This window comes from Ursus maritimus, unplaced genomic scaffold, assembly GCF_017311325.1.
Source record: "Ursus maritimus isolate PB19 unplaced genomic scaffold, ASM1731132v1 scaffold_25, whole genome shotgun sequence".
Classification (NCBI taxonomy): Eukaryota; Metazoa; Chordata; class Mammalia; order Carnivora; family Ursidae; genus Ursus; species Ursus maritimus.
The window spans coordinates 2,099,916-2,125,141 of record NW_024425008.1 but is presented as its reverse complement, the minus strand read 5'-3'; the positions used below and the strand labels follow the sequence as shown (position 1 = coordinate 2,125,141).

Genomic DNA, 25,226 nt, shown 5'->3' with positions numbered 1-25,226 from the left:
TCAGCAGGTGCCAGGACTGGTGGATAAGATGACTCTAGGTTTACTGATGATCCTAGATTCTACTAGCCATTAACTGTCACTATTAAGAGTCATTCTGATTTAAAGTGTGAAAATCATCTAATCACATCCTAAAACAACTAGGACAATAGGAAGGATATCTTTAAGTCTTAAAATAAGACAAATACCCACCTATTGTGTCCCAAGGAAAAGGGAATCTAGATTTGTAAAAACCACCATTGTAGGCAAATTTTTCATAATCAACTCGGAGGCCGACAATCATGAGCTTTCCTAAAGTTGGACAGTAATGTGGTGACCACCTTGGGGCCATCTACAAAGTCATGCAGATGGAGAAACCACGGAGGTGAACTCTACTTCAGGTTCCCTTCAATCTATATAAGAGGGAGGGTAGACACCTCAAGATCACCAAAGGAAGCAAAACTTCCATCTGCAGGACCAAGTTTTCCATAGTAACATGGGAGGACACAGTTTTGACCAGAATGCCCTCTAACCAACAGGCACAAAACAAATACAAAAAATAATTTATCTTTTATCTTGTTCACCTTCCTAAGCCACCTTAAATCCTTTCTGAAATCAGGTGTGGTCACATAAATTGGGCAAACTCAGAGTTGGTCACAACATTAAAAACAGACTAATGAGTGGTATCAGTGAAAATGGCTGAACAAGAAACTCCAAAAGTCTATCCTTCAATAAAAGCAGGGGAAAAAAAAAACTGGCCAAATCCATCAGACACAACTTCTTTGGGACCTTGGAAACTAAAACCTTGCAGCAATCAGAGGAACACTTAATCTTGAGAAACCAGGTGAATCTTGGTAAGAACAGTAAGTTCAGTGGCATTTTACCCAATCCTGAACCCATGCACCAGGAGAGTGGCCTGGACGATCACAGTCTGTGATCCTGGAACAGGTATTTGGCAGGAGGTGGAGGGGTAACGGGAGAAGAACAGACCTCATTTGCAAAGAATTTCAGTGGTCTGTTTTGACTTATCTAGAAGACCGTCTCAAAGCACTTGGCTTTACCTCAGTAAACTCAGAATTCTCCCAATGCTGAGGTGGCTACTGGTGGTGGTGGTAGGGGGGTGGTTACTGAAAACATTTGGGGGCTAAATTTATTAGTCACCACTGCCTGGAGCAATCAGTAATAACTGAGGGAAACAACAGATTAACCAAAATGTTGAGAAGAAAAGCTGGGGAAAAAGGGCTCTGACAAGCTCCAATGTGTTTCTGGGAATATAGAAGGCCACACAAATGCCCAGGGCTGTGTGCATGCTCAGGAAAGACCTGAGAAGACCCTAAGCCTCTGGCTGACCTTCAGGTTCTGCACAGAGGAAGTGAATGGTAAGTAAGAGTTGTCAACTGCCCAGCTGAGTGTTGAAAGCATACTCCAACACTCATAAAGACTCCATCTGAAGACTGGGAGATAATTTTAGTTATAGGCACTTAAGGAAATCTGTGTCCAATCACTAGCTGACTAGTAAGTACACTAATGGAACAGGGACTTCAATGACCACACATGATAAAGAATATAAACTTTACAAACTTAGCTCAAGAATTCATTACACAAACAACAACTATAACAACAAATCCTGGGGAGAAGGGAGAATCTAATTTCCAGATCTGCCACATTATAATATTAAAAATATTAAATTTTCAAAAAAATTTACAAAGCATGCAAAGAAACATGGAAGTATGGCCCATACACTGGGGGAAAAGAAAAAAATAGAAACTGTCCAGGAGGAAACCCAGACACTGGACTTATAAACACTTTAAATAAGCTATTTTACATGTATTCAAAAAGATAAAGGAAGCCATGCCCAAAGAATAAAAGAAACCATCAGAACAATGGCTCAGAGAACAGAGTATCAATAAAGAGAAAATTTTTAAAGGAACAAAATAGAAACTCTGGAGCTGGAAAGCACAATAACTGAAATGAAAAACTCACAACAGGAGCTAAACAGCAGAACTTAGCAGGCAGAAGAAAAAATCGGAGAACCTGAAGATGAGCCAACGGAGTTTAGCCAGTCTAAGTTATAGAAGGGAAAATAAAACAAAGAAAAATGAACAGAGGGGCACCTGGGTGGCACCGCGGTTAAGCATCTGCCTTCGGCTCAGGGCGTGATCCCGGCGTTATGGGATCGAGCCCCACATCAGGCTCCTCCGGCATGAGCCTGCTTCTTCCTCTCCCACTCCCCCTGCTTGTGTTCCCTCTCTCGCTGGCTATCTCTATCAAATAAATAAAATCTTAAAAAAAAAAAAAAAGAAAAAAAGAAAAATGAACAGAGCCTCAGAGACCTGTGGGGCATTATCAATCACACCAACATATACATTAGGGGAATTCCAGAAAGGAGAGGAGGGAGAGAAAGGGTTGGAAAGAATATTTGAAGAAATAGTGGCCAAAAACATCCCATAGTTGATGAAAAATATTAATCTGCACATCCAGGAAGCTCAACACCATACAGGCTAAACTCAAAGAAATCCACACTAATATACATTGTAATCAAACTGTGGAAAAACAAAGAGAAAATTCTGAAAGCAGCTAGAGAGAAGCTACTCCACACATACAAGGATTTCCTTAATAAGAGTAACAGTTGGCACCTCGTCAGAAGTCATGGAGGACAGAAGACAACGGCATGACATGTTCAAAGGACTGAATGAAAAAAAAAATAACTAAAAGGCTATATCTAGCAAAAGTATTCTTCAAAAATGAAGGAGACTCTCAACAACAACAAAATACGAAAACCTGAATCCGACAGCATATTAAAGGTATTATACACCATGACCTAGTGGGATTTATCCCAGGAAGACAAGAGTGGTTCAGTGTAAGAAAATCAATCAATGTAATATACCACATTAATAGAACAAGGGAGAAAAAGACACACTAATCTCAATTGATGTAGAAGAAAAATAGTTGACAAAAATCTAACACCCTTTCATTATAAAGATCCTCAGAGAACCAAGAAAAAAAGGGAACTACCTCAACAAGATGAAGGATATCTATAAAAAAACTCACACTTAATGGCAAAAGACTGAAAGCTTTCGCCCTAAGATCAGCAAGAACGGGAAGGATGTATGCTTTCACCATTGCTATTCAACATTATACTGGAAGCTCTAGCCAGAGCAAGAAAAAGAAGTAAAAGGCATCCAAATAAGAAAGAAGTAAAATAATTTCTATTTACAAATGACATGGTCCTACATATAGAAAATCCCAAAGAATTCAGAAGAAAAACAGCTAGAGCTAATAAAGGAATTCACCAAAGTTGCAGAGTACAGGATTAACACACAAACATCAGTTGTGTTTCTATACAACAGTAATAAACAATCCAAAAAGGAAATTAAAAAGCAATTCCATTTACAATAGCATCCAAAAGAATAAAATACTAGGAATAAATTTAACCAAGGAGGTAAAAGATTTGTTCACTGAAAACTATAAAACAATTGCTGAGATTAAAGAAGACACAATTAAGCAGCAAGACATTTGTTAGCTCCAGAGCAAGTCCATGTACATGGATTAGCAGACTTAATATTGTTATAATGGCAATACTACTTCTTGGTTAATTTTATGTGTTAATGTGACTGGACCATGGGGTGCCTAGATATTTGGTCAAACATTATTTCTATGTGTTTCTGTAAGCATGCTGGATGAGATTAACATTTAAATTGGTAGACTGAGTAAAGCACACTATCCTCCCCAATATGGGTAGGCATCATCCAATCAGTCAAAGGCCTGAATAGAACAAAAAGGCTGACTCACCTCCAAGTAAGGAGGATTCTCTTTCTATCCGACCGCCTTCAAACTGAGACATGGGCTTTTTTCCTGCCTTTGGATCCGAACTGAAATATCAGCTCTTCTGGATTTTGACCCTGCCGGCCTTTGGACAGGAACTATACCACTGGCTCTTACGGTTTCAGGTCTTCAGATTCAGGCTGGAACTAAGCCATTGGCTCTCCTGGTTCTCCAGGTTGCCAACTAACCCTGCAGATCTTGGGACTTGCTTGCCTCCGTAACAGTGAGACCAATTCCTTATAATAAATATATCTTTCTACACATGCATGTGCACACGCATGTGTGCACACACACACAGGTTTTGTTTCTCTGGAGAACCCTAATACTCTACCCAAAGTGATCTAAAGATGCAATGCAATCCCCATCAAAGCTCTAATGGCCTTTCTCTGACAGAAATGAAAAATCTGATCCTCAAATTCATTTGGAATTGCAAGGGACTGCAAAGAGCCAAGACAACATTGAAAAACAAAAATGAAGTTGGAAGACTCACACCTCTCAAACTAACTACTTCAAAACCTACTACAAAACTACAGTAATCGTAACAGTATAATACTGGCATAAGGACAGACGTATAGACCAACGAAATACAACTGAGAGTCCAGAAATAAACCCGTATATCTATGGCTAAATGATTTTTGATAAAGATACTAAGACCATTTAGTGGTGGAAAAAAAAAGTCTCTGGGACAACTGGGTAACCACAGGCAGAAGAATGAACCTGGACCCTTATATCACTCTATATATATAAACTAGGATCAAATGGGATTACCAACTAAAATGTAAGAGAGAACACAAAAAACTCCTAGAAGAAAACACTGGGGCAAATATTCATAACCTTGGATTTGGCAAAGAATTCTTAGATATGACACCAAAGCACAAGCAACAGAAGAAAAAACAGATAAACTGGACTTCACCAAACTCGAAAACCTCTGCACATAGAAGGGTGTTATCAAGAATATGAAAAGACGGGGTGCCTGGGTGGCTCAATAGGTTAAGCGGCTGCCTTTGGCTCAGGTCATGATCTCTGGGTCCTGGGAACGAGACTGGCATTGGGCTCCCTACTCAGCAGGGAGTCTGCTTCCCCCTTCTTCTCCCCACCCCGGCTCATGCAGGTGTGCACGCTCTCTCTCTCTCTCAAATAAATGAATAAAAATTAAAAAAAAAAAAAAAAAAGAATACAAAAAGACACAAAATGGGAGAAAATATCTGCTAACCACATATCTGATAAGGGTCTACTATTCTAAATACATAAAGAACACTTCCAACTCAACAACTAAAAGACAAACAACCCAACTGAAAAATGGGCAAAATATATGAATAAACATTTGTCCAAGGAAGATACAGAAATGCCCACAAGCACATGAAAAGATGCTCAACATTATTAGTCACTAGGGAAATACACATAAGAACCACAATGAGTTACCACATCATACCAACCAGGATGGCTTTAATTCTTTTAAAAAGGTAAAATAGGGGCGCCTGGGTGGCACAGTGGTTAAGCGTCTGCCTTCGGCTCAGGGCGTGATCCCAGCATTGTGGGATCGAGCCCCACATCAGGCTCCTCCGCTATGAGCCTGCTTCTTCCTCTCCCACTCCCCCTGCTTGTGTTCCCTCTCTCGCTGGCTGTCTCTATCTCTGTCGAATAAATAAATAAAATCTTAAAAAAAAAAAAAAGGTAAAATAACTAGCATTGATGAGGATGTGGAGAAATTGGAACCTTCATACACTGCTGATGGAAACACAAAATGGTTCAGCTGCTGTGGAAAACAATCTGGTGGTTCCTCAAACGTTAAACATAGAATTACCATATGACCCAGTGATACCACTCTTAGGTACACCCAAAAGAAGTGAAAACAGGTACTCAAACACATGTACACTCATGCTCACAGCAGCACTATTCACAATACCCATAAGGTGGAAAAAACCAAAATGTCCATCAACAGATGAATGGAATAACAAAATGTGGGATCTCCATACAATAGAATATTGTTCAGCTATAAAAAGAAACGAAGCAATGATACAGCCTATAACATGGATGAACCTGGAAAACGTTATGTTCAATGGAAGATATCAGAAACAAAAGATCACACAGTGTGTGATCCATTTATAGGAAATACAGAGAATAGGTGAATCCATAGAGAAACAAAGCAGACTGGTCGTTGCCAGGGGTTGAGGGAAGAGCAAGGGGCTAACTGCTTAATGGATATGGGGCTTCCTTTTGGGGTAATGAAGATGTTTTGGAGCCACACATCGGTTGTGGTTATACAACACTGAGAATGTACTAAATGGCATGAATTGTTCACTTTAAAATGGTTGGTTTTATGTTGTGTGAATTTTATGTCAACTAGAAAAAATTAATGTTTAAAAAAAAGACTGACCCTCATGAGATATTACTTCACAGCCACTAGGAGGGCTATAATAAAAGAAAATGGAAAATTCCAAGTGTTGGTGAGGACATAAAAGAAACTGGAACCCCCATATACCGCTGGAGGGAAAGCAAAATAGTGCTGGCACCGTGGCAAACAGTTTGTCAGTTCCTCAAAAAGTTAAACAGTCGCCATTTGACCCAGAAATTCTACTCCTATGTATATATCCAAGAGAATCAAAAACACATGTTTACACAAAGACTTGTACACGTATGCTCACAGCAGCAATATTCATAATAAACAGAAAGTATTAATAGCCCAAGGGGGCCCAGAAAGAGAGGACCAGATAAACAAAATGTGGTCTATCCACACAATATACTATTATTTCACCATAAAAAGGAACGAAATACTGAGATGTGCTACAACAAGAATGAACCCTAAAAACATTGTGCTAAATAAGAGAAGTCGGAAACAAAAGGCCACATACCATATGATTCCATTTACATGAAATATCCAGAATAGGCAAACTGAGAGAAGGGAGATTAGTGGTTACCAGGCACTGGGGCAAAGGGAAAATAACGGGCAGTAACTTTTAGTGGTTACAGAGTTCTTTTTGGGAAGAATGAAAATATTCTGGAATTAGTGCTGGTATTTTAAAGCACTGTGAATATACTAAAAACCGTTGAACTATAAATGGTTTAAATAAATTTTTTTTCTTATTAAAAAATGTAATGTAGTATAACGTAATAACCACTCCTCAACAATCCCAAGCAGAAAAATAATAATAGCAGTAACGACATAAAAAAATGGCTAGCACATCTGAACCTGATGTAATACAATTCTGTCCATATTTAGATTCAAAGAATTTCACATCACTGTATGTATTTTAATAAAAAAATTAAAAGTTGAGGGGTGCCTGGGTGGCTCAGTCAGTTCAGTGTCTGACTCTTGATTTTGGCTCAGGTCATGATCTTAGGGTCCTGGGACCGAGCGCTGTGTTAGACTCTGCACTTGGCACAGAGTCTGCTTGAGATTCTCTCTCTCCCTCTGCCCCTTCCCCTGCTTGTGTGTGCTCTCCTTCTCTCTTTCAAAAAAAAATAAATCTTAAAAAAAATTAAAAGTTGAGAGGGGTAAAGATATTAGAAAGCACTGAAAAACTAACTTGAGCTAATAATGTTTTAAATCAAATAGAAATAAGAAGAAATAAGTGATCAAAGGACGAGTGCCAATGTCAACAGCACCCTGCTGAGTGCCCATGCACACGGTAAGTGGGCATCCACTGGAGCCGGCCAGGCTGGAACAACAGTATCTGGTGTAAGTATAGGTACAAAAGCTGATACCGTGTTCAAAGGCCTCCAAACTAAAAACCACTGTAAAAAGAAAGTTCCTACAAACATATTTACTGAAAATGCTAAATTTTTCCATTTGTGATGACAATTTCTAATCTGCAACTGCATCTGGACATCCACACCAAACTACAGACAGGCCAAGAATCCCACCATGTGCTCCACGCATAGGCTGAGCACCAGAAGTAGCAATGTTAGGAAAGTCACATATTTGGAACTTTCCAAAATATGTGATCATGAAAACCTCTGACTAGGTTTCTTGATTTAAATATACATATCTTTATTTCACTTGCTTATACATGGGTATAAAAATAGTTAAATTCTACCTTAGCTCTAAAGCTTAGATGTGACAATTATAGGTTAATTAAATCCTGTAATATTTCCAATAATTGTGTTGAAGAAAACTAATGCAAACTTAGTCCCATGTATTAAAGAGGTAGTGGAGGAAGGGCGACTCTCGGGCACAAGTGGACTAACGTTGGACAGGCCAGTCTAGGGAAGCAGCCTGGGGGTTACAACACCCAGAGTGGACACACGTGCCTCTGGTCAGCGTGCCAGGCCACGCGAGTGATAAGAACCTGAGGCTACTGCTAACACCTCACCTTTTCAGCATCACATGTGGAAAGAGGATCTCTGCTTCCACACACATCAAGAAAGATGTTCTGCTGAACAGAAACCACAGATCCATGAAGCAAAGAGAGCACAATGGAGAGCACAATGGAAACTATAAGGTTGGGAAGGAACCTGACCGAGAAATGGCGCCGGGGGAGTCTGCACCCTGGGGAGCAGAAGAGGAGCCAAGTGCAGAAAGCACCGGGAAGCAGCAGCCTCGGCGGTGGTGGCCAGAGCCGCTCCAAGGACCAGGGCCTGCCCCAGCGCATGACCTTCTTGTTCTAGAACTCCCACTCTGCCATGTCCTCTGAGTAGAATTACTACTCTATTATTACATTATTTACTTCTGTTACAGGTTTAGGCATGAATTTATTACATTTTGAGGCCATATTTTTATCCAAATGCAAAAACTTCTATTTGAGAAAATCATCTTTTCACAAAATTTTGGTTTCTAGTCAGCTCCACAGGAAGCCCTCTCTCACAGCTGAGGCATATCCCTACTTAGGAATACAGCAAAGAGCTGGACTGGATGCCTCTGCCTTTCCTCTACGCCTTCACTACTCCAACGATTTATCTCCTACTTGTGATTTAAGTTGAGCCACATCTTCCTCGGAGATTGGAAATTGGAAACCAAAGCACATCTGCTGACAAAAGGGTGTTCCAAGAACTGGAAAGCCCGGGGAAAACCAAAAAAGGGAAGCATCAGATAAACAAAGAAAATGGCTCCTGCCAGCAAGAAAGTACTAAACACAACATGGATGTAGGAAAACGAGCTCGACATCAAGCCCAGCAGGGAAATTCGAAGTATCATCTAAGCAATGCCAATAAAAGGAGAAGAGAGAAAACCATAACAGACAGGTGTGCCCTGTTGATTAAAAAAAAAAAAAAAGTTTTCTGGCAATCCATGTTTATGCGAACATTTCAGCACAGGCTCTTTCCACGGTACCTGATGCCAAATGCTGTGCTGGCACAGAGGGCCTGTGGCTGACACACTGGTAAAGTAAAGAAGAGAGGACACTCGACTCTTCTCCAAACAAACAGGCAGATCATAATCACTTATGAAAAGCCTCACTTCAGAGAGAGAAAAAGAGAGAGACCGGGGGGTGGGGCGCTGAGGGCAGGACAGACAGCCGGCCACAGGCTCACAGCTGAAAAAGAACCAGCTTAAACCCCAGTGTAAAACTTGGTCTTCAATCCTTCAGGAAAACAATAGCTATGCGAGGCCCAGCACTGCCAATATCCCTTGATTTAGGGATTTTTTTAAAGCACTCATTCAACCCCAACTGTGCAAAGAAGCTGCACCTCTCCTGGCCCAGGGCCAGAGTCCCGGCGTCTGGGAGGGAGACAGGCTGAGGGACCAGTGCGCTCACAAGCCACAAAGAGCCACATCCAGGTGGACGCGGCCCTCGGGCTGAGCCCACGCAGAGGCAGCTGCACGCGTGTGATAAGCTTCATTTCCCCGGAGCATCAACTTTACTTGAAAATATGAGTGAAAAACATAAAACGTGGCCACATGAAGGACTGGATTACAATATTTAAATCAACTTTTAGAACAAAGCATGAGATTTCACAAAGCACTGGCTCTTATGTCAACGCCCCCCATCTCTCGGGCAGCCTCCCCCATTTCCGCCGGTGGTTCAAAGGCAGCCCAGGGGCTGTTCAGGTGCCGACGTGGACCTTCTCCTCCGCACACTCATGCCGGCCAATCCCGAGGCCTCACGCAGCAGACCTGTGCCCACGAGCCTCTACTCTGAGCACTGCAGCACCGCGCTTCCTGAGCTCCCAGACCACCTCGCTCAGTCTGTCCTGCTACACAGGCCCCTCGTATTTAACGCAGCCAGCATGGACTTTGCCATTCTTGGTGCTTCCCACTCCTATCTGACACATCTCTGCCTCCGCCACCACAGCCTGCTCGTACCTCAGGGAGCGCCACCAGCCCCGAGCCGGCCGCCTCAGCAGAACCATCCCTGCCTCCCTGATTCCGACACCCATTTACTGACCGAGACCTGCTGGCTTCGACGCTCCCGGTCTAACTCCCTGGCACCACCACCTCTGTGGATACAGGGCGTATGTCTTTTTTTTTTTTAAGATTCTATTTTATTTTTTTAAGTAATGTCCAGACGCCACACGGGCTCAGGATCAAGGGCTGCACACTCCACCGACTGAGCCAGCCAGGAGCCCCAGGGTGCACATTCTGTTGCTACGGAAATGCTCTTAGATTCACTTCACTTACCTGCAGTCTGTCAGCTTAAATAACCTATCTTGAGCTTCTAGTCCCAACCTCACATTTTACACATAAGGAAAACCAGGCATAGACAACCAGTGTGCTTGCAGGGTCCCCAAATTACTAAGAAATTGGCAACTGATTAAAGCGCAAAACTGATGACATTCATACACAGGAGAAACATACATGGACTAAAGCCAACACACTTTGAAAAATAAGCTTTTTTCTGTAACACATCCAACATGATGGAATACTATACAGCTGTACAAAAAAGAATGAGGACAATCCCTGTATACCACATTGTGGGCCTCACGACGTGCTGTTTAAGTTTAAAAAACAAAAACAAGATGGAGGAAAGATGTATTGTATGCTACCAATTTCTAAGAAAGAGGACTGTGTGCACATACATACTTCTATTAAAAATAGATACGTTACCTATGGAGGAAGGAAGAAACAGGGTAAAAAGATTAGGCATGGAAGCCTGATTTCTGAAAATATTTAATCTTGATTTGGAAAAACGAAAATGTTTTATTTTTTATTTTTTTAAGGATTTTATTTGTTTGACAGAGAGAGACAGCCAGCGAGAGAGGGAACACAAGCAGGGGGAGTGGGAGAGGAAGAAGTAGGCTCTTAGCGGAGGAGCCTGATATGGGGCTCGATCCTAGAACGCTGGGATCACGCCCTGAGCCGAAGGCAAACGCTTAACGACTGCGCCACCCAGTCGCCCCAGGAAAAATGAAAATGTTTTATAAACTTACAACAAAATTTTAAAAGAAGCTACTCCTTCAAATACAAATAAAAAACAAATATGACTGTGTAAACAAGTTGCTGGCACACAAAGGGGCTGGCTCAGTGAAATTAAAACTTAATTTAGCAAAACATCCCTAGGGATGTTTACTCTAAGGACAAAAAACCCTGCAGAAAACCCTAAACTGTTTTCACGAATCATATTGCTGGTTAATATGCTGGTATTGTTATTCTAAAACTATCACATAGATTTTATAGGATAAAACAAGTAGAGATGCTAATGTTAGGAACCAAGGTTTTCAGCATTAGAGAAAAGAGACATAAACACAAGAAGTAAAAACCCAATAATACTAAATCTGAAATAAACATCAGTATGAACTCATGATATTTTCACTTAAAAAGCGTATTTGCCAGGCTGTCCGTCCAAAAGGCCTGGAAACAATAACCAGCCCTGTAGCAGTGAGTATCACCAGTGCCCAGAGTGTGGTTTCAAGATAACATTTTCTACAAAAGGGAACCAGAGCTGCTCGGAGAAAGAGGCAATGCCAGGTCTGGGGCAAAGAAGTTTAAAAGCAATCTGGAACCTGTTACCACAGCAGAAAGCAAGGGAAGGAAAAGTGCGGGGCACGTCAAACGACAAAGGAGCCCACTCAAACGAGGCTCCACTTGCCACAGTGGCTCAATGGCAGCATCGATAAGGATCTTAACTGCGAGGGATTAAAACATACCACAGAGGTCTAAATTCATGAGTTTGTCACGCTACTAAAAACAGTCATTGGTCACTTGGGGAGTGGCCGTAGAACCATCTCATTGTTTTGAGACCTGATAAAGAGGAACAACTGGCATTTATGCTCCCTTTCCTATTTGAACTGCCCCTCGAGGTAACCAAATACTTAGGGAGGGGAAGTTTCTATCTATCGAAGTATTTTAGCTACTCAAGGCAAAGTAAATGACAAAGCATGTAACACCATCATTTCACAACTTCCAGTGACTGAGGCCAGGCACCGAGCAGCACTGGCCCCGAGCCACGAAGACGCGGGCGTCCTGCTGAGGGCACACACCAGCCTCTGCAGGGCCTGCGCTCCAAGGCCCGGCGGGACGCGGGCAAGCCGCTGATCTACCCACCACGTCACAGGAGATGCAGAGGGCAGAAGAACACGCTCAGTGGAAAGGGCAGAAGTCAACACAGGGAAACATCTGACTACAAAGAAGCAACCCAGAAAATGCACAGAAGAAAAGGGGCAGGGAGGGGCCGTCGAGCGATGGAGGAGACCCAAGGGCCGCATCCGCTAGCTACCACTGTTGGAACCCTGCTCCACACAAACTGAAAAAACTCAGACGATGGGGCAAAACTGAGTGGTCCTGTGATTATGAATGATTTTTTTAAATAGCAGTTTTCTTGATACTTAAGAATTTATGAAAAATAGCTGTATATTAAATCTCACTTTGGATGCAAATATTTCAAACCCATTTTTTTTTAAAAGATTTTATTCATTTATGTGACAGAGAGACAGCCAGCGAGAGAGGGAACACAGCAGAGGAGTGGGAGAGGAAGAAGCAGACTCCCAGCGGAGGAGCCCGATGTGGGACTCGATCCCAGAACACCGAGATCACACCCTGAGCCGAAGGCAGAGGCTTAACGACTGCGCTACCCAGGCGCCCCTCAAACCTATTTTATATTCATTTTACTGTTCTAACATATTAAAGAGTTCTTAATTTCAAGTATAAAGTGCCACTCGAAAACAAATTAGAGACTAAAAAACACAGGGCATTTTGTTTCCTTTCAAACTCCTAGAGAACGATGGTTACAGAGCAAACAGTTCAAGCATCAAAGACGCAATGCTGAGCTGAGTAGGCCTCCAGCCTGGGCCACTGGCGCCCTCACTGCAGTAAGCATCCTGCTGGGAAGGGCGCCCTATGAGGCAGAAACCCCTACCCCCGCCCTGGGTTTCAAACACATTCATCATTACTGGGCCATCAGGCTTAAGGTGGATTATTCTCAAAGTGTAACGTTGGTTCAAAAAAAATGAGAAATAAAAATAAGGTTAGACACACACCAAAATACGGTGCCACGTGTGCAAAAGATACTCAAATATATCTGTCACAGAGTGAAACTGCCTGCTAAAGCCAAAAATGAGTAAGTTCAGGATGTGTGTTAATCACTTTATTTTTATGAAAAGCAAACAAGATCCAGCTGCAATAAGAAATCTATACAAATGAAAAATTTCCAGTGACGTACCCGTGTGTCATATGCTGCAAGGAAAATACGGCAAAGCTCGGTCTGGGAGGAAGAGACTTCGGTAAAGAAAGAAGCGAAGCAGCGACAATCTTATCCTTCTTCAAAGAATGTAGTGAAGTCTCTTACCTGGGGAGTAAGAATAATACTCGGTCAACTCCACTGGGAACATTTTTAAAGATTTTAAAAATAGAATTTCAAAAATGTAAATTAAAAAAACATGATCAAGAAAGAAGTTTAAACATTTTTACCACTCTATAGAAACATGTGCTTTGGATTTTCCACATTTTTTGAGTTGGACACAAACTACAAAGTCTGGATATCTTCAGACTGTTTTAATTTTAAAATAACTTTTATCATGAATTATTGCACGCACACAAAAAGCACAGGCAACACGTATGTTCGGGACACAAACACTAGTCCAACTGCCATCCAGGCCAAGGAAGGAACAGAACACGGCTGAAACCCCAAAAAGGCTGGAGACCTCTCTCCCACCCCAAACCCCATCCTCTCCTGTGAGCGGCAACCGCCCTGCCCCCTACGGTTATCGCTTCCTTAGTTCCTCCAGACGCACCGCCCGGTGGGCAGCACTGTACAGCTTATTTTTCCAACATGTGAACTTTGTATGCACAGGATTCTATTGTGTATATTCTTCTGTCTTGATTTTTTTTCACTCCACCTCTGCTGCTATACCTGCCATTGATTTTCATTGCTGAGTAGTATTCCACTGTGTAAATACACCATAATTCACTTATCCAGTCCCCTGTCCCCTGGGTAGTTTCTGCTTTGGAGCAAAGACGCACTGCTAACATCTTCCTGGTGCAGCTATCTTCAGCATGTGAGCATGTATTTCTCTGGTGTACAGACTTCGAATGGGACTGCTGGTTACTGGATACGTTCATATTCACCTTTGCTACATAAAGCCAAACTATTTCCCAAAGCAGGTGTAACAATTTATATTCCCACCATAAGTGTATGAGAGAGAGTTTCTGGTGCTCAACTTCTTCAACAAGACTTGTCAGGCTTTTAATTCTTGCTAACTGAGTGTCTGTGTAGTGGTATCCTAAGAATTCTTTGTTACATAGTTTATAATTATTTTGAATAGGGGTGCCTGGGTGGCTCAGTCCATTAAGTGTCTGATTCTTCATTTCGGTTCAGGTTATGACCATGAGATAGAGCCTTGTTTTGAACTATGTGCTGGGCGTGGAGCCTGCTCTAGATTCTCACTCTCCCTCCCCACCCTCGGTCTCTATCTCTTAAAAAAAAAAAAAGAACTTTTTACATTTACATTTCTTACATTTGTAAGAATTTTACATCTGACAATTGCTGCAATGCAATTTTTTTAAAAAGTAGGCTTCAAATCCAGTGTGGAGCCCAACACAGGGCCTGAACTCAGGGCCCTGAGATCAACACCAGAGCTGAGATCAAGAGTCAGATGCTTACCCAACCCAGCCACCCAGATACCCCTGCTGCAAAGCAAATTTAATTTTGCAATAAGCACCTGTTCGTTTTTCCAATGGTTACTGTGCTAAGATTTCTCATCAGGTTAATGAACTCCCTAATTTCAGTCCACCTGCTTCCAGAGTCACTGACTCCAGCCCCAGGCACAGGCGAGCACGTGTCAGTCAGGCCTGGCCGGGGAGAGCATCCTATTCCCTGGTCAGAGCTGCTTTCTCCCTGTGAACATACAGAGTCAAAATTAATGAAGTCTTTTCTTCCTCCTCTGGGACTACAAGAGATTCTCTTTTCCAGAGAACTTGAATATGTGGAAAGCAATTTGCCAACTAGGACTACCTATCCTGGACTTCGTGTGAGCAAGAAACGAACTTGTTTATAATAAGCTCTTTATTTTGTTACAGGACCTAGAGTTGCCCACCATATTATGTGAAATGACACTCTAGTCCTGCTTTTTGCCTTAAAGTACATTTTGTCTAACACTACACAATCTTGCTCTTGGTGTTTGCATAGTTTATTTTTGTCATCATTTCACTTTCAACATTTCTGAGTCCTTTTAGATGAATCTCTTGTAAACAACATATAGTTGGGATTTAAAAAAAAATCTCGGTTATCTTTGCCTTTTAAACGGAAAATTTACTCTGTTTACATTGGAAGCCATTCCGCATACGTAGATTTAGTTCTACTATTTACCAGAGGCTGTCTACCTCTTCAGGATTGCTGTCATTCCAATCCCAGTTTCCCGGTCATCTAGAAGCTACAGGTCCGGTTTTTATTCTTTTAATGATTACTTTAGAAATTACAACGTGCACGTTCTTCTCAAAGGCCACTGTATCTTTACCCTTCTCCTGGACAGCAAGGACTTTAAAATATCATCTCCATTCATCATATTTCCAGCTTATATCCTACCATTGTGTGTTTACACACGTGCACGTATTTTTGTCACCGTTTTTTGTAACATTCAATCATTTGGTTAGAGAGAGAATCCTTTCCTTTCTCGTACTGAAAGGTATCACTCCACGTGCTGTGTGGCTCTCCTTGCTGGCCTGAGAGGCTGCCTGCTGTTCCTTTGTATGTAGGTAATCATGTGCTTTTCGCTGCCACGCGGTTGGGTGTGGATTTCTTTTTACTTAGGATATCCTGTCAGTCATTTGTTGAACGTCTTAACACTGCCGTTTGGCTTCTTTTAACTTTCTAGAAAAATTTCAGCCATTATCTTTTCAAACACTGCTTCTGCACTGCCCCGCTCCTCTCCTTCCAGAACCCAATCAAATGTGTGTCAGTCACTACTTCCTGTGTCTCCTGCCTTCCCTTTGTGCTTCCCGCATTTCTATCTCTGTGCTTCTTATTTTTCTGTTTGATCTATTAAGATGGTGGATTACATGGATTGATTTTCCAGTGTTAAACCAATTTTTCATTTCTGAGATAAACCTCACTTGATCATTATGTAATATCCTTTTTATAGGTTTCTATACAGATTCTATTTGCTACAATATATGAAGATGTGTGTGTATGACAAACGCACTTGGTGGTTTTCCTTTATTGTAAAGTTTTTGTCTAGTCTTGCTTTCAGGGCAGTGCTGGCTCACAGAATGAGATAAGAAACACTCCCTCCTCTTCCATTTTCTAGAAAAGTTTTTGTCAGATTAGTATTCCTTCTTCTCTGTTTAATACAATTTACCACTTGGGTCTGGAGTTTTCTTTGAGGCAAGGATTTTTTTTTTTTAAGATTTTATTTAATTGAGAGAGGATATGAGAGAGAGCACGGGGGGGGGGGGCAGACAGAGGGAGAAGCAGACTCCCCGCTGAGCAAGGAGCCCGATGAGGGGCTCAATCCCAGGACCCTGAGATCATGACCTGAGCCGAAGGCAGACGCTTAACTGAGCCACCTAGGCGCCCCAAAGGATTTTCATTACCAATTCAATTTCTTTACAGCGTACACAGAGTAATGATATTTCTTCTTGAGTGAGCTTTGATGGTTTGTGTTTTTCAAGGAATGTTTTCGTTTTATTTAAGTTGTCAAATTTATTGGCATAAAATTATTCACAATTTTACTCTCACTACCCTTTCAATGTCTGCAGGGTCTGTAGTGGTACCCTCTTTTACATCCCTGATATTGGCATTAATGTTTCCTTCTTTTCCCACTGATGACAGATTTTTCTGGATATAATTATCTTTAACTTACCACAATTTACCTGCAAATACTATTAGGCCACTTTAAGTATAGTGGTACCGTATTTCCATTTCTCCCCTTTGTGCTACTGTTTTCATCTATTTACCTCTACAAGTCTTATAAAGCCCATCATATATTGTTATTTTTGCCTTAAATAGCTGTTTTTTAAAAAAAAGCAATAAAAATGAGAATATTTATCCATCTATTGACCATTTCTGGTTCTTTTCACTCCTCTATGTAAAAATTTCCATCTGGTATCATTTCCTTCTACTGGAACTTCCTTTAAAAATTTCATGTAGTGTAGTTCTGCTGGCAATAAATTCTGTCAGCTTTTCTTGGCCTAGAAATTGTGATTTCACGTTTATTTCTGAAAGATATTTTCTCTGGGTACAGAATTCTAAACTAACAGGATTTTCTTTCAGTGCTTTAAACACGTCACTGTGTTGTCTTCTGGCTAGCACAAGCTTGGACCAGGCGTCAGCTGTCATTTCTGTCTTTGTTCCTCTGTAATGTCTTTTCTTCTTGCCTTTTTTTTTTTTTCCCCTCTTTAGCACTAGCATAATATCATTATGCAGTACACTGATATGGTTTTCTTTGTTTATTTTATTTGGGGTTTTTGAGCTCTGTGGTTTGTAGTTTTCATCAAATTTGGATATTTTTTTCAGCCATTATTTCTTCAAATGCTGTTTGCATTCCCTCCTCTTTTGGAACTGTAGTTACACGTATCTGAGAACAGCTGATTTTGTCTCACAAGTTCCTAAATGCTCTGTTATTCTCTTCAGTCTTCTCTATTCTTTTTGCTGTATTTTGGATCATTTCTATTGCCATGTCTTGAAGTTCACTGACCTATTCTTCTGTAGTACCAACCTGCTGTTAATCTATTACATTTTTTATTTCAGATATTTTATTTTTCATCTAGAAGTTTTACTTGTCTTTTTTTGTATTTTTCATTTCGCTAATTATGTTTTTTTCTCCACATTCTTGAACATGTGCGACTTATTTATAACAGTTATTTTAATGTCCTTGTCTGTTATTTTGGGTCTGTTTCTATTGGTTGATTTTTCTCCTGATTAATATATTTTCTTGCTTCTTTGTATGGCTGGTGATTTTTATAAGATGCTGGACACTGAAATTTTTTTATGCTGTTGAGAACTGGATTTTATCATATCCTTTTAAATATAATTGGGGCTTGGGCACCAAGCCACCTGGGTGGCTCAGTCAGTTAAGTGGCAGACTCTTGATTTTGGCTCAATGATGATCTCAGGGTCTTGGGATCAAGCCTGGTGTCGGGCTCCACGCTCAGTGGGGGGTCTGCTTAAGATTGTCTCTCTCCTTCTTCCTCTGCCCCTCCCCCATGCACACTCTCTCTTATTCTGTCAATAAATAAATCTTTTAAAATAAATAAATAAATAAATAAATAAATAAATAAATAAATACAGGTGGGACTTTGTTCTGGGAACTGTTACTTGGAACCAGCCGGGCAGGTCCGCAATAGCCCATGTAGTCTAGAGCTAATCCAGCCCCATTACTGAGGTGAGGGGAGTCTACCTGATGCCCTAATTGGAAACGCTGCTCTGAACCCACCCTAACAAAGACTTAAAAACAAGCCTTAAAAGGACGTAACTGCTATTACCCTAGGTGGTGGGAACACAGACTATCTCAACCCTGTGTGATATCCACAAATTGTCCAGTCTACTCCTTTCTGGTGGTTCTTTTCCTGGCTTTGAGGTATTTCTCCTCATGTATCACTGGTCAGTATTCAGTCAAAATCTCAAGGGGGTCCTTTTGCAGATCGCTGGAGTTCTCTAAGTAGCCCCCTTCCTCTCCTATGCTTTACCCCCACCCCACCCAAATTCTAGCTGCTTTGTCCTCCCAAACACTGAGTATTTGTCACTTCAGTAAGGCCAGTGGGCTCTGGCTTCTCTCTCCTTGCCCTGCAGTGTGGAAACTGTCTCTCTAGGCCAAGATTTGCAAACTATGGCCTGGCGCCAAATCTAACCTACTACCAGTTTTTTTTAAATAAAGTTTTATTGGAATACATATACACCCATTCATTCACATACATAGTATGAAGGTGGACACAGAGTTGAGTATGTAGTTGTGACAGAGATCATATGGTCTGAAAAGCCTGAGATATTTACTGTCTGGCCCTTTACAGAAAAATTTCATTGACCCTGCTCTAGAGAATAGGCTGGAATAACCGTACAGCTCATTTCTTTTACGTCAGGGAACACAGTCCTAACCTGTCTGCTGACCAAAGTCTAAAACTGTTATTTCATATATTTCGTCTGGTTTTCAAGTTAAGATGGCAGTCAGGTTTGGGCCTAGGGTCAGGTGAGTGAGGCACCTGCCTCAGGTACAAATTTTAGGGAGGAACAAATAACTCAGTAACAGAGATAAAAATAAAAATTAATGAAAAAAAATCCACGAGAAACAAAAATATTAAAATTTTAAATAAAGATAGTATCAGTAACCATGCTGAACTGAGCCATACTGGAGCTGTGGCAAAAGGGAAAATCATTAATTCTGCTCCTGTCTATATTTAAAATTTGATTTTTTTCATTATGGATCTATTTGCATCAGATTTGATTTTCTCAAAGCACTGTATTAAAATGCTTATTTTGGGGGCATCTGGGTAGCTCAGTTGGGCTTCTGACTCTTGATTTCAGTTCAGGTCATGATATCAGGGTCATGAAATCAAGCCCCACTTTGGGCTATGCACTCAGCAGGGAATCTGCTTGAGGATTCTCTCTCCTTCTACCCCTCCCCCCACTAAAATAAATAAAATCTTTGAATAAGTAAAAGAAAATTTTTTTAATATTTTATTTTTAAGTAATCTCTACACCCAACATGGGGCTCAAACTTACAACCCCGAGATCAAGAGTCACATGCTCTGGGGCGCCTGGCTGGCGCAGTCGTTAAGCGTCTGCCTTCGGCTCAGGGCGTGATCCCGGCATTATGGGATCAAGCCCCACATCGGGCTTCTCCGCTGGAAGCCTGCTTCTTCCTCTCTCACTCCCCCTGCTTGTGTTCCCTCTCTCGCTGGCTGTCTCTCTCTGTCAAATAAATAAAATCTTAAAAAAAAAAAAAAAAAGAGAGTCACCTGCTCTACTGACTGTGCCAGCGAGGCACCCCTAAAAAAAATATTAATCTCAATTATTGAGCCTTCTGGTGCCACCTTCAATTCTGCACCTGAGGCAAGTGCCTCACTTGCCTCATCTGGTCCAGGTGGAGAGTAAGTCTGGTCCCTGTTATTCAATCATGGCAGAAATGAAAGACTTAGGAGTAACTTTCTTACTAAGCACATCACACTAATATAACTACAAGAGTTTATCAGAACTGGAAAATTACATGTTTTCTTTCTCAGAGATATCTTAAAACAGAAAATGCTTCGATATGAAACCTTATGCTCTAATTCCTTCTATTTGCAATAAAGTATTTTTTTAAATATTTTATTTATTTGTCAGAGAGACAGAGTGTGCGTGAGCACAAGCAGGCAGCAGCAGGCAGAGGGAGAAGAAGGCTCCCCGCTGAGCTAGGAGCCTGATGCAGGACTCGATTCCAGGACCCTGGAACCATGACCTGAGCCCAAGGCAGACGCTTAACTGACTGAGCCACCTAGGCAACCCAATTTGCAACTAAGGTCTTATATGTACATATTCCCACACATACCCACTTTGTAGGCAGGGAAATACTACAAGAATATAAAAACTTTCTTATAATTGTGGCACCTGGCTGGCCCAGATGGTAGAACATGAGGCTCTTAATCTCAGGGTTGTGAGTTCAAGCCCCATGTTGGGTATGGAGCCTATTTAAAATAAAAAAATTTTGGGGGCGCCTGGGTGGCACGGCAGTTAAGCGTCTGCCTTCGGCTCAGGGCGTGATCCCGGCGTTATGGGATCGAGTCCCACATCAGGCTCCTCCACTATGAGCCTGCTTCTTCCTCTCCCACTCTCCCTGCTTGTGTTCCCTCTCTCGCTGGCTGTCTCTATCTCTGTCAAATAAATAAATAAAATCTTTAAAAAAAAATTTTTTTTAAATAAATTAATCAAAAAATTAAAACCTTTGTACAATTATTAAATAAATACACGCACACAAAGATATAACTGTAAAACAATACGGCAATTACACAAGGTCGGGGTGATACATTTGTATTATGGGGTATACGAGAAATAGCCATCAGCAGCAACTGCTACCAAGTCAATTTTCTAACTGGTGAAAGTAGGTGCCAAGGTTCTCAACACATCAGCTCAATTAAAAGCAAATCAAGCAACAAACTATCATTGCAGATTCTGCAGCATCACCACCCTGCTGGTGCGCCTCTCTAGTAAATGCAACAGGATAGCACTAGGCAAGCACAGGCAAAAGGACTCTCACAGTTGCGAGAATAAAAGAACTCCACCATAAGCCCATTTCTACGTATTCTGCGTCTACTTCATTTTCTAAAAGCACAAGTGCAGGAAAATGTTTTCAAATGTAATGACCAAAAAAAGCTTTTCCCTTAATTAAAAATTTTATGGTATTAAGTTTAGTGGAGAAACAGACTATGAAATTAAAAACTGTAATTTTTATGAATAGTCAAACTCATGAAACTAATTAATTTAATAATCAGACACCGTTCGAGTTCATGAAGCATCCCCCCAAAATTCCCTCTTCCATCTGCTCCTTCTGACCTGGCCTTGGGTGTGAGTCTGCCCCACCCAGCCTGGCGCAGCAGGCCTGCCCTCCCCTGCCAAGACCCTGCCTCTGCATCACAGGGGTGGGCTTGTACGTGTGTTCCACAGTCCCGTTTCTCCTGTGCCTTGGCTCCTTCCCTCTCACTCCCTTCATGTCCTGCCAGACACTTCATCCTCAAAGACTCCAATCAAGTATCTTGACACCTACCATTTACATTCAACTCACAGTTTGTCATGCAACTTTAGGGCAGAGATCATGCTAAGTTTGTATCTGTAGCCTCCCTCCACCCCCAGCACCTAGCAAGATGGCAGGCACACTTGGCAGGCACCTACTTTCTACACAGTGAAACATCTCTAAGCGTCTTTCCGAGAACCCTCCCTTCCCAGCGGAAGTGACCTTCCTCAAGCCCTGATCTATACATACTGTAAGGACCGGTCATAACACAAGCCTACGCTGGCTTTGCTTCCTTCTCTCTCTTCCACCTTGACTGTGAGCTTTCTGAAAACAGAAAAGTGCTTTTCTTAAGTTTGTATCCTCAGCACTTAGAAATTATCTACCACACAGTAAACATTCAATACATATTAGTAGTTATTACATTATTCCTATAATTACTCATTTATTCTTTACAACTCTGTAAATATTCTCCTTTACCCCCCCTCCACCAGAGATGAGGAAAATGGAACAGAAAGACTCAGCAATCTCCCAACATTACCCATTAGCAAGCAACAGAGTGGTCTGCCTCTTGAGTCACATTTGTAACATCTATTAACAGATAGTGACTATATCAACAAAGGCACACTCGCTGACTCATGATGTCATAAGAATCAATAAAGATTAATGTTATAAAATCAGATTTGCCATTTGCACCTCTCAAATTATCTTTAAAAGGTTATCCAATGCTCCAAATCTCTTCTTGGAGTATTGCGGAACTAAGATAATGACACTTAGGAACTCGCCCAAAGTCAGAGTCGGCAGGACTGAAACCCTGGTCTCAAAGACCAGTGCTCCCTCCACGGTGACTTGACTGGCGTTCTCAACGGCTCAGACGTCTGTAAATTCAAATCCTAGATGAAGAGGCAAACTACATGCCTCAAAATTCCCAAAACATCAATAATGCCTAATACATTTGTCACTTTTGAAAACCAAGCACCTTTTTAAAATTGTTTTGAATTTCAGCATTGACATCCCTGAAGTTTATTTATTCCCTCAGGACTAGCATAGGACATTCATAACCAGAGGCACCAAAGACCGGGCCTCTGGCTGAACCAAGGCCATTTCTGACTTCAAGGAAAATATTGAGATCTTGGCGAGGCTAAAATAAATTTCTTGCATCACTTAACTAATTATTTGCTTGGTTTCTAGCTACTTTAAATATGAGAACTGACTAGAACTATTCAGATTACTTTTGAAAAGCATTATCCAAATGGATTTGAACAAGGAGGGAAAAAGCTAGTTAAGAGTGAAATGACTATCCCATGCTACTGGGTAATAGTTAAAATTATACTTGTGTGAAAAAAACATGTTTTGGAGCTGTAATGCAGTGGTGAGTTTGGTTTTGTTTTTGGCAATATGATAGGTTTCTCTGAAGTCTTGTCCAACTGAAATCATGGTCAAATATCCATTACCACTGCATACTTACTTTAGTCCTAAAATATGAAATGTCACATATATTTTTTACAGATAGAGTCATGTTGAAAATCTGAGATGTCTAGTGTAGTATTTCTAGGATTTTTCTGAATCTAATACTCTCAGGCTACATAAACCCTCTAAAATAAATCGACTTCCTAATCAAATGTGATCCCATTAGCTAAAATTGCTGGACCCATCAGTATGAAGTTTCCTACATGACACCCAACGGATCACACTGTTTCAATGTAAGGCTGTACAAAAGTGTGACATCTTTCAGGTCACCCAGAAATTTTCATCTGATCGGTCTTTCAAATAAACCCTATTCTGCAATGTTTGCTTTTGCTTAATTAATATAGTTATGATTCACTGCAATCTACTCGGTGAATTTAAACAGAGATTTGTTATGCAACATCAAATCTCTTCGGTTCCCCCCAAATTAATCAATATTTTGAACATAAAATATTCTACTGTCAACATTTTATACAAAAAAAAAAGTCACATTAATACAATTTTCTACTGGAGTAATATGAAAATAAATCTAAATTTGTAGGTTAGATCAGTGCTGTTGACAGACTCCAGGACTGACTCATTAGCCAGAAGTGCCAGAGGGCAGGGAGCACCTGGCCACACTGTGGTCCCACAGCACCACGCCTTACACACAGCCCCTGGCGCTGTCCCAAATGGTCCAGCGGTTGGGACCAAAGCTTGTCTTGCCAGGTCCCCGTTTTCAGTCTCACAAGTGCCCAGTAAATAATTCTGAATGACAGCACCCTTCCCCAGTCTGGCACAATCATGAGGAAAATGAAAGAGCATTTCCTATAAATTAAAATATCAAAAACACTGAGGCTGGTTTTACTAGTTTCTCAAAACTACCTCATTTTTCTCAAAAATCTCTACACTTGAATTCAAAGGATGCATTAAAGTCTGCTAGCCTCACAATGTATTTGTTCACTTACAAGAAAAAGAACATGGAGAGCAAAAGAGGAAAGGGCCATTCAGGACATAAAGAGTCCTCTACTCTTGACTGTTTCCAGCTCCTCGGTGGATGGGAAAACACAAGTATTCAATAATTTGAAAAGATATTAAATTAGTAATGGAACAAAGATGTCTTGGTTGAATCAAGAAAAGAGTTGAAAGCTTCCAAGACAGTCCTGTAAAGGCCACAGAGCATCCCAGCCACCTCACAGGGGCCTCTGGTGTCCTGTGCACTTTCAACAGGCACTCCAGCGCCGAGGATGGCCGGCACAATGCGGGCAGGAGGGGACAAGAAGGACAGGGGCCCTGAACACCGTCTACGGGAAAAGGGACACAGCACACGTAACTGTGTGTGCGCATACATGTGACGTGAAAACTACCAAGGAAGCACATGGTGAGCACTCCAGTGACGCCCGTTTAAGTGGGTGCAGGGAAGGCCTTCCTGGGGAGAGGACATTTAAGCCATAATCTGAAGGGTCAGCAGAAATTGACTATTTCTGTAATTCTCAGATTTAAAAAATATAAACATAGATAAATACAATAAGAAAAATCAAGTGTGTAAGAAGCGGCTCGGTATTGAGTATCAATTCAATATCTCATTTTATAGGTTACACAGGAAAAAAATTTTTAAAAATCCAACGGTAACAATCTTTTTGCTGTACTTCTGCTTGATATTAATTAGTATTAACTAGTGCATATACACGCATATATACATACACATGCACACTAATATATATCAAACACGAGGATATAAGTATATATATAACATAAATATAATCACATGGTACATTGATAAATATTAGTGATTGGTAAGTATGAATGAACTGAATGAATGGGTTTCTGGCCAGAGCTCGGAAAACACGTTAAAAAAATACACTTCTTGTCACATTTCTTTTGCAAGCAAGGAACTAAACCTCCAAGCAATTTACTTGCAGGCATTAAATTACATTTCAAAAATAGCTTTATTAAAGGGGGTACAGAGCTGT

At 41.1% G+C, this 25,226-nt stretch overlaps 1 protein-coding gene across 4 annotated transcripts in view; it reads right to left on the bottom strand.

The window, feature by feature from the left end:
• The window catches only part of TRAF3 (TNF receptor associated factor 3), a 108,798-nt gene that overhangs the window by 40,278 nt on the left and 43,294 nt on the right, over positions 1-25,226 (bottom strand). For all 4 annotated transcript variants that reach the window (XM_040641381.1, XM_040641383.1, XM_040641384.1 and 1 more), the window contains exon 2: positions 13,335-13,460. The gene's annotated coding sequence lies outside the window, so the exon portion shown is untranslated. The remainder of the gene's footprint in view (positions 1-13,334; positions 13,461-25,226) is intronic.